The sequence below is a fragment of the Leuciscus leuciscus genome, assembly GCF_965113295.1.
Source record: "Leuciscus leuciscus genome assembly, chromosome: 6".
Lineage (NCBI taxonomy): Eukaryota > Metazoa > Chordata > Actinopteri > Cypriniformes > Leuciscidae > Leuciscus > Leuciscus leuciscus.
Window position 1 is genome coordinate 26,332,855 of NC_138730.1, and position 12,317 is coordinate 26,345,171.

Here is a 12,317-nt window from a genome sequence, read left to right on the forward strand (position 1 = left end):
CTCTCGCTCAGCTGCCAATAGTGGCATCCTCCATGATCTCTCTTTACTTCTTGGAGCTGACAGACGTATTGCAGCCAGCCAAAGTTGGGTTCCGTTGCCATGACCGCACACTGAGCATGCCCTATGTGGAAACGGGAGACGAGCTCATCCCTCTGCTCATGCTGCTCAGCCTGGCCTTTGCTGGCCCTGCAGCGTCTGTGAGTGTTCCTACTCTATTCATAAACAGCCTAACCTATTTATCCCAGTGTAGCTTCTGTGAAAATTATACAAAATCCTGTTACTCTATTCATTGATGCAATGTGGACAGTAACAGTGAATTGCATGGTCAAGGACTGAGTTTTAGCATCTTGTGTAAAGCATAATTAAATACTTGACAGATTGGATTTCTTTTCATGCTTCAGGCAGCTCTCAATATTCTGTGCATTTTTGGCTTAGATCATGCTGGGTGAAGCCTTGATGTACTGCATGCAGTCCAAACTGAAGATTCGCTCTGGTTCAGAAGGGAGTATCAATGCAGGAGGCTGCAACTTCAACTCCTTCTTACGCAGAACTGTGCGCTTTGTGGGTATGTTAAGAGAGACCTCAAGTCTTGGCAAACTACAATTAAACAATGTGTAGTTATGAAAAATGTTAATTGCTGCATAGTAAATATATTTTCTGTAGGGAGAACTATGCATTATTCAGTAGTCAATATACTGGACATGTATAGACTTAAATACAACATATCTGAATAAGAATATTGAAATATAAATAATAGAATAAAAATAATGATTTAATAATTGTTTTATTGGTCTTTTTTATTTAAAGGACTTAAATAATTAAAGAATTTAAAGGGATTTAAGGGGATTAAGAAGTTCCAGGTCTATTGTAGTTATGAAGTTGGCTAATCAATTTAAATGATTTAAAATATGCACATATTCACTCTTATTCGTATGTCTAAAATGTAAAAAACTAAAACGCTTCTTGTCTCATCACATTCAGTAATGAATTAGCCTACATAAATCATTTAAATAATAGCATATTTTCAATTTGAAATGGTGAGATTTCATTAAAAAAAGTTGACTAGTTTGCTTGCATCACTGGATATTACCGTCGGTCGCTGAATATTTCTATTGTAACACAGCTGTCAGATATTAAATGTTTAGCTACGTACATCTCCCTACACACTCTTTCACTGCTAAAACTAAAGCATCGGGTAGGAATTCGCACTCATCTACTCTGAACAGTAAGGCTCGCCTATACGTTGATTTGATTGGCCATCTCAATCATTCTTACTGTGACGAGAACTAAAAATGAGACAGACCAGCCTAAAAGTGTAACTTTTAAAACTTTGTGTCATCCGAACATCAAACAGAGCTGTGCGTAGGCTAATGGAGTGCAGCAGAGCAGCATCAAGAATTTCAAAAACTGGAGGGGACAATTTGGCCATTTCTAATTATTGGGGAGGACTTGTCCTCCTTAATGTCTATGGTGGTTATGGCCCTTATTTGTAATGTGTTCATTTTGTTTTATTCTTGCAAGAAAAAAAAAAATCTTCCATTTCTACTGCACATTTTTAATAGTAACATTTTATAATGAGAAATGTACAACGATATTTCAGGTATTTCTCAGTCCCTCTCATATGCATTTCTGATTTTATATCTAAGCTGACCTACAAATCATATCATAAATGACCAATCAATATGTTATATGGTTGTAGAAACATCTTGAAGTTTACCTGACAACTTGTCATAAAACAAAAAAATCTAAAACAAATTTGTTGAGTATACTCAACATTTTGAATAAGGAGATTAAGGGTACAGTTAAAATGAAATAATACCCATTTGAATGTTACTTTACACACAAAACAGCTTTAAATGAGAACTTGAGGTGAACAATTTGATGGTCCACTAGGTCTCTTATTCTTAGTTTTAATACTTGGGACTTGGGGCCTCCTCTGACTTCTGACATTCATTATTCATACACTCGACCGCATTCAGACATTTTTACAGGTTTGTCTATTTTGGTAGAAGCATATGGTCGAGTGTTGACTCACACAGACAAACAAAAACAAGCCTGGCTCTGTTCAGACGGTTCCACACTGACAGTTTCTCGTCCCCTCACAGGTGTTCATGTGTTTGGGCTGTGCGCCACTGCATTGGTGACTGACGTTATCCAGCTAGCCACAGGCTATCATACTCCCTTCTTCCTAACTGTGTGCAAACCCAACTACACACTGCCGGGCGTGGCCTGTGATAAAAACCCCTACATAACCCAGGACATCTGCTCAGGCCGGGACCAGTATGCCATCCTGTCAGCAAGGTGAATACACATAAACAACACCATGCTTTCTCACATATGACTGGGTAAATTCATGTTGTTGCTGCATTAAGGCTATTACATGATTTGCATATAACTGCTAAAAAAAACTCATTGCATATAAATAAACAGCACTATCCATATGCGCAATTCGTCCCCCTAATATTCCGTATCCAATGTGTGGGCTAAACAAGACGAAAAATAGATATTCTTTATGTTTATTTCAATTGTTTTAGTTTCTATCCCATTGCAATGTTTTCCAACAAGGATTACGAATGGATTTGTCCTCAAATCCTTGTCAGGCGGCACATAGAACAAGGAAGCTATGGAACAGAAATGACATTGTGTTTTGCTCACTGAAGTGTGGTACATTCCTTCTGCATCTCTTTCTTATCTCATTTACATTTCTTCCTCACATGCTAAAACTCTTGGCTGTGCTCTTTTTTTGATTATTCATGTGTTGCGTTACTGAATTAATATTTTCCTCTTTTTTTTCTCTCCGTCTAATCAGGAAAACTTTCCCCTCCCAACACGCCACTCTGTCTGGGTTTGCAGCTGTCTACATCTCCGTAAGCATTTCTCTGTACTTCTCTCAGGGCACTTTGATTTAAAAATGATCTGATGCAAAATACTTGTTATTTGGAATACCATGTCACTGTGATTATTGAGCAATCACTGTTATTAGAAGGATCCGGCATCAGCATTAAGCACCGTAGAACCGTGTCAACTGCTGAGTGACCTCTACTGATGGAGTGTAGAGTATATAGGCCACAGTCAGCTTGGTGTCTCCCAGCTGTAGAGCTAGAGATGCTCATTAGTCTTCTTTTGTTAGCTATGCCTCGTTGAACTCAATGTGGGATTCCAACTGTTAATGAAGTCATTCTCTCTGGACTGTTAAGAGAAACATTCAAGCTGCTGTAACTACATTTGGAGTATTTTAGTTTATTCTAATTGGAAATTAGTCTTATCCTGTAGAATCTAATTGGCTGACCGTACTTTAAAAGCATGAAAACTGGTTGTTGTAAAAAAATAAATAAACTGAGCCCTTTTACTCAAGTAAAGTGGACTAGGAATTGCATGTATTTTCCCATGGAAGTACAAGCGTCTTCTTAAATAGCTAACTTAAACCATTTAAGTAAAATGAAGTAGCTGCAAGTAGATTTAACTTGTAAGTTCTATGATTAAAGTATCACTATTTTTACTTAATTATATTGAATTAGCTCTAAATTATATTAAATATATAATATTATAACATTTACTTTAGGGTTTACAATGTAGCATTAACTTAGAAGAATAGCGAAAAATCTAACGGTTAAAAAAAGTGTTAATTTGAGAAAGCTGTTTGGGGTCATTTCATATTTTGGGGGTTTTACTAGAGCAGTTGTTATCGTTGTTATTGTTGTGACACTCGTGTTTCTCTACTCAGATGTACTTCAATGCCGCCATCTCAGACAGCACCAAGCTATTGAAGCCAGTGTTGGTGTTTGCATTTGCCATAGCAGCAGCCCTGGCAAGTCTGACCCAAATCACCCAGTATCGAAGCCACCCAATTGACGTCTACGTGGGTTTTGTGATTGGGGCTGGCATCGCTGTTTATCTAGTGAGTCTTTAATTGTTTTGTAGTTTGCTTCTCTGAACAATTTTTGCTTTGACAGCTTCAATTTTAGGTTAGCAGAGGATATTAAGACTTATTTATCTTTCTTCTTTCACTCTTTTCTAATCTTTTGACTGCAAGCTCTATATTTAGGATTTCTATTCTATTAGAGGAAGACAAATCCTTCAGGATTCATCAGGGACAATTTCACAGCTCCTTTTCACTGTCATCTCTTTGCTTCGTCTCTTTCCTCTGATATGCCTTTGTGTTATAATCTCCATAACCCGTCAAGTGGGTTGGAACAATTTCAGAAAGTGTAATTTACATTAAAATAGATAATTGGTAAAAGAAAAAAATCAATAGCCAAAAAATGAAAAATAAAATGCAACTCTAAAAGTCTTTGAGCTCTGTATAACGGATGAACAGTAAGTGTTTTGCTTTTACACGACATGACCAAAAGTATGTGGTTTTCTAACTAATGGGTTTGGCTATTTCAGCTACACCCTTTACAAGCATAAAATCATAATACAGCCATACAATCTCCTCAGACAAACATTTATGATAGAATGGGGTGCAAAGAAACTGAAAACACACTCCTGGGCTAAAAGAAAAAGGTCCAAAATGGCTAAACACTAAGCTTTTAATTGTCTTAACCACCAATTATTGGTCAGGAAATTAGCTAAATTTAAGCAAATTGCACTATTAAAAAGCCATTTCTGTCTCAGAAAACCAAGGACAGAATTAAGTTTTTGGCAGAATATGGGAATGTGTGTGTGGAGGGATGAATCACAATGAAGCAATAGTTGCATGGTGATGCTCCAGATCGATCCAAATATAATAATAAATGCATCTCTACCACAGTGAAGCTTGGAGGAAGAGCTGTCATTGTGTGAGGAGCCTTTTTAGCTGCTGGTATTGGTGAGCTACTTCAATGTGAAAAGTCATTTTATCCTTTGGAGTACAGGAGAATATTGCAGAATGGCTTGCTTCCCAGAGGAATTTGGTATATTCCAAAAAGACAATGCTCCTGAAAATTGTGCATCATGCCTGACACCTAGGCCTACATGAACAATTTACAGTTGGTTTTATGACTGCAAGTCATTCTCTTCAAATGCTATTGAATTTAGAAACGTGTGTAGCAATGTCGTATGTAACTTTAGAGACGGTCATATAGTGTTTAGTTGTCCACATACTTTTGGTGTATGTGCAATCTAATTCATTTGTCTTCATGTTGTAAAAATGTCTGATTGATTAGTGGACTCTCATTAACCTTACAATAACAAGTGTTTCTCATATTCCAGGCACTATATGCGGTTGGAAACTTTAGGTCACATGAAGAGGCCTCCCCTAGGCCATTGAAGCAACCCCATCCTCCACAAAAAGATCCTCTAAGAGAACTGACACAGCGTGGCCATGACTCTGTGTATCAAAAGGCCCATGCTTCTGAGAGCAACGATGAGCTATCAGCCCCGCCTCATGTTGCTGGCCTGAACCGTAAGGTGCGTCGAGAGAAAGCCTCAATGGGCAGCCTGAAGAGAGCTAGTGCAGATGTCGAGCTTTTGGCTCCTCGCAGCCCGATGGGGAAGGAGACCATGGTGACCTTCAGTAACACACTGCCCCGTGCTAACACCAACGCTATGGAGGAGCCTGCTCAGCGTCACATGACCTTCCACGTGCCGATGGACTCTCAGCGTTCTAAACAGCTGGTGTCCGAATGGAAGCAGAAATCAATGGAGATGCGCAGTCTCAGCCTTAGGGATGAGGAGGAGGAGGGAGCAACTGCGGAGGGAGTTGATGGAGTTGAGGAGGAAGCTTCAGAAGAGCTGGGCATGCCATCCTCCCTTTATCCTACTGTGCAAGCCAACAGGGGAGCAACGACAGCAGCAGGTGGTGCCAGGGTGATGATACCTCAGAGGCCCGGTGCACCACAGTTGGTTCATATCCCAGAAGAAGCAACCAGACCACCACCAGTGTCACCTAAAAGCGTCACCACAAGGGCTAAATGGCTGTCCATGACAGAGAAAGGAGGTCCAGTACCAGCTGCCACGCCAGAACCCCCACGGCTGCCCAACCAGCCAAGGGTTATGCAGGTCATTGCCATGTCTAAGCAACACGGTCCAGTTACCATCACCACACCAAAGTCCTCTGAGACCGCCTCGTCCTGTGCTACCTCCAGCACTGGTTCAGAGTCTCCGTACTACCGCATCCCATCGGAGCCAGACAGAAGCAGCATTGTCACGGTAGACGCTCATGCTCCTCATCACCCAGTGGTCCGTCTGTCTTCAGGCAACGGGAACACCTGGGACTGGAGAAGCACCTCCAATGGTAGCACAGAGGTCCATGAGACTAGTCGGACACTGCCCAGGCAAGAATGTGTGCGTGATTATCGTCCCATGAAAACAGACTCCCTCTGTTCCTCTACCAGCGAGCCTGACCCAGGGATCCTGCCTCCGCCACCTCATCCTGACCTGCTCTTGGACAGCACCTTCAGCCGAGATTCCTCACTTCACCGTAACTCCTCAATCTCAGCTAAAGACTGGGAGCCCGGACTGCCTCACCCAGAACCGGACCACTTCTTTAAGAACTTGCAAACAAACAGACAATTTAAAGACTGAGGAGTTTTTTTGTTTTTTTTTGGAGGAGGACTCCAATGTGAATAATTGTGTTTTCAGTGGATGGTTAGAGAATACAGCCTTCTTGGTTATCTCACATTGAGCATCTGGGGTGGATTAGTGCAGTGGAGCACCAAGAGGATCACACAGACTTGAGGAGGCTGTTCAGTGTACATGCACAAACTGTGAGGACCCACAAACCTCAGAAAAATTCAATACAAAATCAAGTTGTAATTAAAACATGTTTATTCTCTTTTACATCTTTACAATTTTACAGTGCAGAAAATGTTTCCTCTTTCAGGATCAAGCTAAGTTCACATATGCCAAGACCAAACAACCAACCATATTTACTTTTTTTTTTTTTGACGTTTCATTCATACACAATGATTTACATTGTATTGTACAAGAGGAAATCATGTTACAGTTATCTAATGACTCACTAGGGACAGATTTATTGTGGGAATAATGGCTTTGCTGTGTATGGAATCAGTTTTAAGTAGGCCTAGTCACTTTCTCCTTTTTATACTAAAATATGAAGTACTGTTCCTTGTTTGTGCGTGTTGCATGTGTGTTTATTTATGTGTCTTCTAGACCTTGGATGGACTGTTACATATCAGCAGGGATGGCCTCTTTCATTTTGCTGCCCAATGTTAAGGTTTTTGTAACAAACTTTGAAAAATAAAGTTGTAATAATACTATGTGCTTTTAGTCAATTTTTAGATAATTGTTTTGTCAAAATCAACTGTATGAAAAACAAGTGATTGTGTTTATTGCTTTTTTCCTAAACTTTCCTAAATATATATTCAGACAGTTTTGATGGATATAATTTCACAGTAATAATTTATTTTTATAATTGTTTCAGAACATCAACATCCCGTGCATGTATGCCTTCCGCTAACAATAGAATCTGCATTAGTATATTTTATATAATAGTTAAACAATGTTCAATCATTTCTTTTTTTAGGGAAACACATACCGTAATTAACGTGTGTGAGTACATAAGTACATAAAAAAAATCTGCTATATTTCTTCAAAAATTAGGTCTGAGAATTAAAACACATTTTATGGGGAATTTTCAGAGACATCATGATTTGTATACAGTACAAACTGTATATTCTATCCCCTAAACCCAACCCTATACCTCTAAACACAGCCCTCACAGAAAACTTTCCTAATTTTTTACATTTTCAAAAAAACAAAACAAAAGTAACAAAAATGCTATCTTTAATGAGTTCAGCAAAGAGATGACTAGACATAATAAACACGACTGTATTCTTTAACAGATAATGAATTAGGGTAGGGTTAGCCTTTGAAGACACAAATATCTTCAAAAGGACTGTCACTATTAAAACAGCTGGAGAGAATATGCCGTGAGTCGCGTGACATGTCTATTTTAAAGACAGTGATCAAATCATATACTCATTTCAGAATAGTACATTAAACATTCAGTGCCAAGTCAGACTGTGACTCAATATTGCAGCTATACAAGAAGAGTGAATGTTCCCTTAGTGGGTCATAAAAAGAGCTGCAGCCAAGGCTGGCATGACTGTTCCAACAGCACAGACTTGGCCTCCTTGTGGTGATTCAACATTGCAAGAAGAAAAAGGCAGGGATTGAGCTTTTGACAGCAATGGGGAAAGATATTTTTCCTTTTCGTTCTTTTGGAGATGTATGCAGGGATGGAAGATTAGCAGTAAGATGACTTTAAAACTGTTATGTTTTCCAATATCATGTGATTGAGGAGACATATATTATCATAAGCAAGTCAAGACCACACTTGTTCTATCAATCAAGACCACAACTGTCATGCTGTTTTGGGGTTTTTGACTAGAGATCTATGGTATTGTAGAATTAAGGAATTTAGACCAAGTAGACCAAATCAATGAGATGGAATTATTCATGTTACTTACAATTAATGTCAGACTACAAGTTCTCAATGTGGCTTTGAATGGTTGGTACTCTAATATGAATAGTGTACAGTACATGATTAAGTGTAGATGGTGAAGAAGTGTATACAGCAACTAATTTAATTAAGTTAAATATGAATACTTTTTGATGGTTGTGATGGTTATTAAACGGGCATTGTTTCAGGTTAAGACAACAGTTGTCTGCTCACATGGTTGGACATTTTACTTCATGCCACAAAGTACCTCAAAGACAGTATTCCTGGAAGAAGCATCTCTGTGACCTACAAGAAGTTCTAAGCAGTATGTGGATTAACCATTTATCAAAGGAAATGAAGCACAAGAGAAAGTGAAGAACCTGGACTTATTAATCCACAAATGGAGAAGCTGGCACAAATTACATGAGCACAGATGGAAGGGTAACAAGTTGTACTGTCCCTCATTTTGCTTCAATAACAAAAGGCATTAATGTTCACAATACTATTGAGAAAGCATTATGAGAAAGCATTTGAGTAGCTTAGCTTTACATTCTCAAATGTTTCCTCACATTTATATATCCTCTAATCAGTTTCCTATTTATCAAGAGTGCATTGTGTGAACACTTCATACGAGAAGGTAATGAGAAAACTCACAATGCTTTCACTTGCTATAGCTCTTCAGAACAAATGAATAAAATTGTATTTAAGAGTGACAAGTATACAACACAAAAACTGAAATTACAGTGATTTGGAAAATGCAACTTGACTTGGCCTGCTCTCATTTACGTGTGTGCCTTGCATCTCACAGTCACAATACACAGTGTAGGCGATCTGAATGGTGATTTGAGCATGAGTGAAATGATTTGAATTTGCTTGCAGATGCATGAAGATTTTAAATAGTTACGTCGCTGTGAGCATGTCCTGCAGGCTGACGCTCTGACACAGTTACACTGTTCTTACAACAGATAATTGGGAAGACTGTATGCTTGCTTGTTTATGTGTTCATGTTGTGCATTCACATGCAGGCAGATAGAAAGAGAGGTAATGTCAGCTTGAATTGTTCATTGATGGCCTAAACATAACTTGCATTACTGCTACTGCTCAAATACTCACCTGCAGTGCTTCTTTCATTTCAATCAATCAGTTTGTAAAGAGTGGGGTGTGTGGCCTCTACAGACACATCTCATTGAACAGGCCAGCGGGGGTTTCTATAAAATCTATAAAATCACGCATGGTTTCTGTCTGTAAGAGGAAACTAAGTTTTATGCTGAAAAAGATTTGCTTGTCAAAGTAAATTTGCCCACATCAAAATATATCATTTCACATCATTTTCCCCCCGCTTTTCATGTGTGGGGCTCTAGAAACCCTACATCTCAAATGGATCGAGTAGATTTTCCATAATTCTTTGGCAGTGTTTTTGATGTTTTTTTCTTCAGTTTATAAGAAAAGAAAATCACAAAATATAACTTCTTTAAGATTTTTCTCCAGTTTTTACTTTCTCATTCTTCACAGTAAAGAAAATGGATTATCTTACCACAATTTTCCCAATGCTTTGGATTGTTAAATAATAATAAATAGATTATTCACACATAATCCTAAAATAGGTAATTAACATAAATGCCTCTTACACCTCTTGTAGCATGAATTGAAAAAATAACAAAAAATATTAACCAACAAATTTGCTTCATGCAGTAAAATCTAAATTAACTGATTTTATTCAAGTCAAAAATATTATTCAACATTATTTAATCAACCAAAATACATTAGGTTTCACCAACAAAACTAAATGTAAGGTTTATATCAGGGAGAAAAGCCCTTTTTTAATTTATTAAATTTTTATTTAGTTTTTAGTTTTTTTGTAAAGTGGAGCTTCTTATACTGTTGCATGCTCTTTGATTTTACTGTCCTAAAATCTGCTGTTGGGTCTCCACTGAATGATTCCTACACCCTCTCCTAGCTCAAAACCCAGGTGATTTGTGTGGCACAGATGCTATGAACATAAATAGCAGGAAGCTGGTGAAAAAAAAAGGTCCTATACACAGGCCAACAGTTGGTGCACTGCATGACACACCACTCATTTTCACAAAGATAACAGTAGCAAAGGATCTCAAATTTCATGTATTCTCTATAGTCCTGTCACATGCCTGTCCTGTCTTGTTATGCACATGGGTGTTTTGTTATTTTGGGCCATGTGCTCGTGTCTATTGTCTAGCCCCTCCCATCTTATTATCTGATTATTGGTTAATTTCCCACCTGCTTGTCTCGTTACCCTCCTTTGTTTGTTCCCCTATTTAGCCTCCTTGTGTTTGTAGTCTTGTGCTGGTTCGTTGTCCTTGTTGCGTGTTCCTGGAGCTCTGTGTTTTCTGAGTTTGCCCTGTCTGCATGTCATCAATAAATTCCTCTGCATTTGAATCCTCGTCTCTAGTGATGGCAAAATGAGGCTTCCTGAACCACTGATACCTCGCAGCCCATTGCTTCAGCCAAAGGTTCATTACTCGAAGCTTCATTCAGCATTGCTCACTAGTGACACCTAGCTACTGTGATAAGAAATAGCAGACAAATTCATTCATTCTGAACCAGTGAACCAGAGTTCATTCTGACTCTTTAAAGGGATAGTTCACTTTGAAATTAATTTTTGGTATGTTTTAGCTTACCTCAAAGGCATCCAAGATGTAGGTGTCTTTTTTTCCGGAGTAGTTTCAATTTTGATATTTTTAGGTCAAACCGTTCTTGTCTGTCAGTCATATAATGCAGGTCTATGGTCACTGTCTCAAAACAGCATGCACAAAGTCCAAATTAAACAATTCCCCATCGTCCAAATTAAACAATTCCCCATCGTAAGTACACATTGATGGCTTAAGACACGAAACGAGCGGTTTGTGTGAGAAAACGAACAGTATTTGGGTAGATGACAAATAAGGGTGAAACAGCATTTTTTTAAACAAAGTTCTAAATTGCTTGAGAATTGTATGAATTTCTAAAGTACAAATACTGTTGTTTTTGAAACTGTTAGAGGTTAGCAGATTTTTTTTCTCATTATGTAATTTATAAAGCTTTTCTCACAGCTCCAGGCAAAATATGTCCTGCGGTGTGACATGACATTACTATAAAATTCACATATTGAAATATTATTAATTTCAAATACAAATCAGGTATGTTGTAAGTTTAACAAGTATTCTTAAAGAATGATCATTAAAATTCTGCATATTATTTTTTTCACAGCTGTTTTTCTATTATATTCTTTGCTTGTGCCATCTTTTACCAGTCACTCCAGTAGAAATATTGTGTAAAATGAGATTTTTTTTGGGAAAATGTTTATTATTTTTTATATAGTTATATTATGCAATGTTTTCATATGCATATAATCATTTAAGCTATTTAACATAGTAAAAGTCGTTTAATTGTGTTTGAAGTGATGTCACACCACAGGACATCCCGTCACACCACATGACGAAATGAGACACTGTATGAACATTTATGGTGAAATTTATTGAATATTTTTGTAACAAACAAATCATTTGCATCTCTATTTGAACATTAATGAAAATGCAACATATCAGTACAATCTTATTACTTAGTGTATGAATTTGAACTAAAAACATAGTAAACAAGACATACTGAATAATTAACATTTTGGAGGCGTCAAATCTGACCCAGTCATAAAGACCATTCATTCCTATTTTTAACTTAAAAGACTAAACAAAAATATCTTGTTTCTCAGAAGAAAGTCATTAAAATCATGCTAAAATAATTAAAAGCATGTTAAAATCATCAATTCAACTCTTTGAACAAAGATTCCAGTGAACAAGAGAAATTTGACTTCATCCTGTGCTAACCTTTCCCTGTACCTCCTTGTCCTTTCTTTGCTCATGCCTAAAAACTGACAAATCACTTTAAAAACAATGATCAGTGACTGTTAACATACACATAC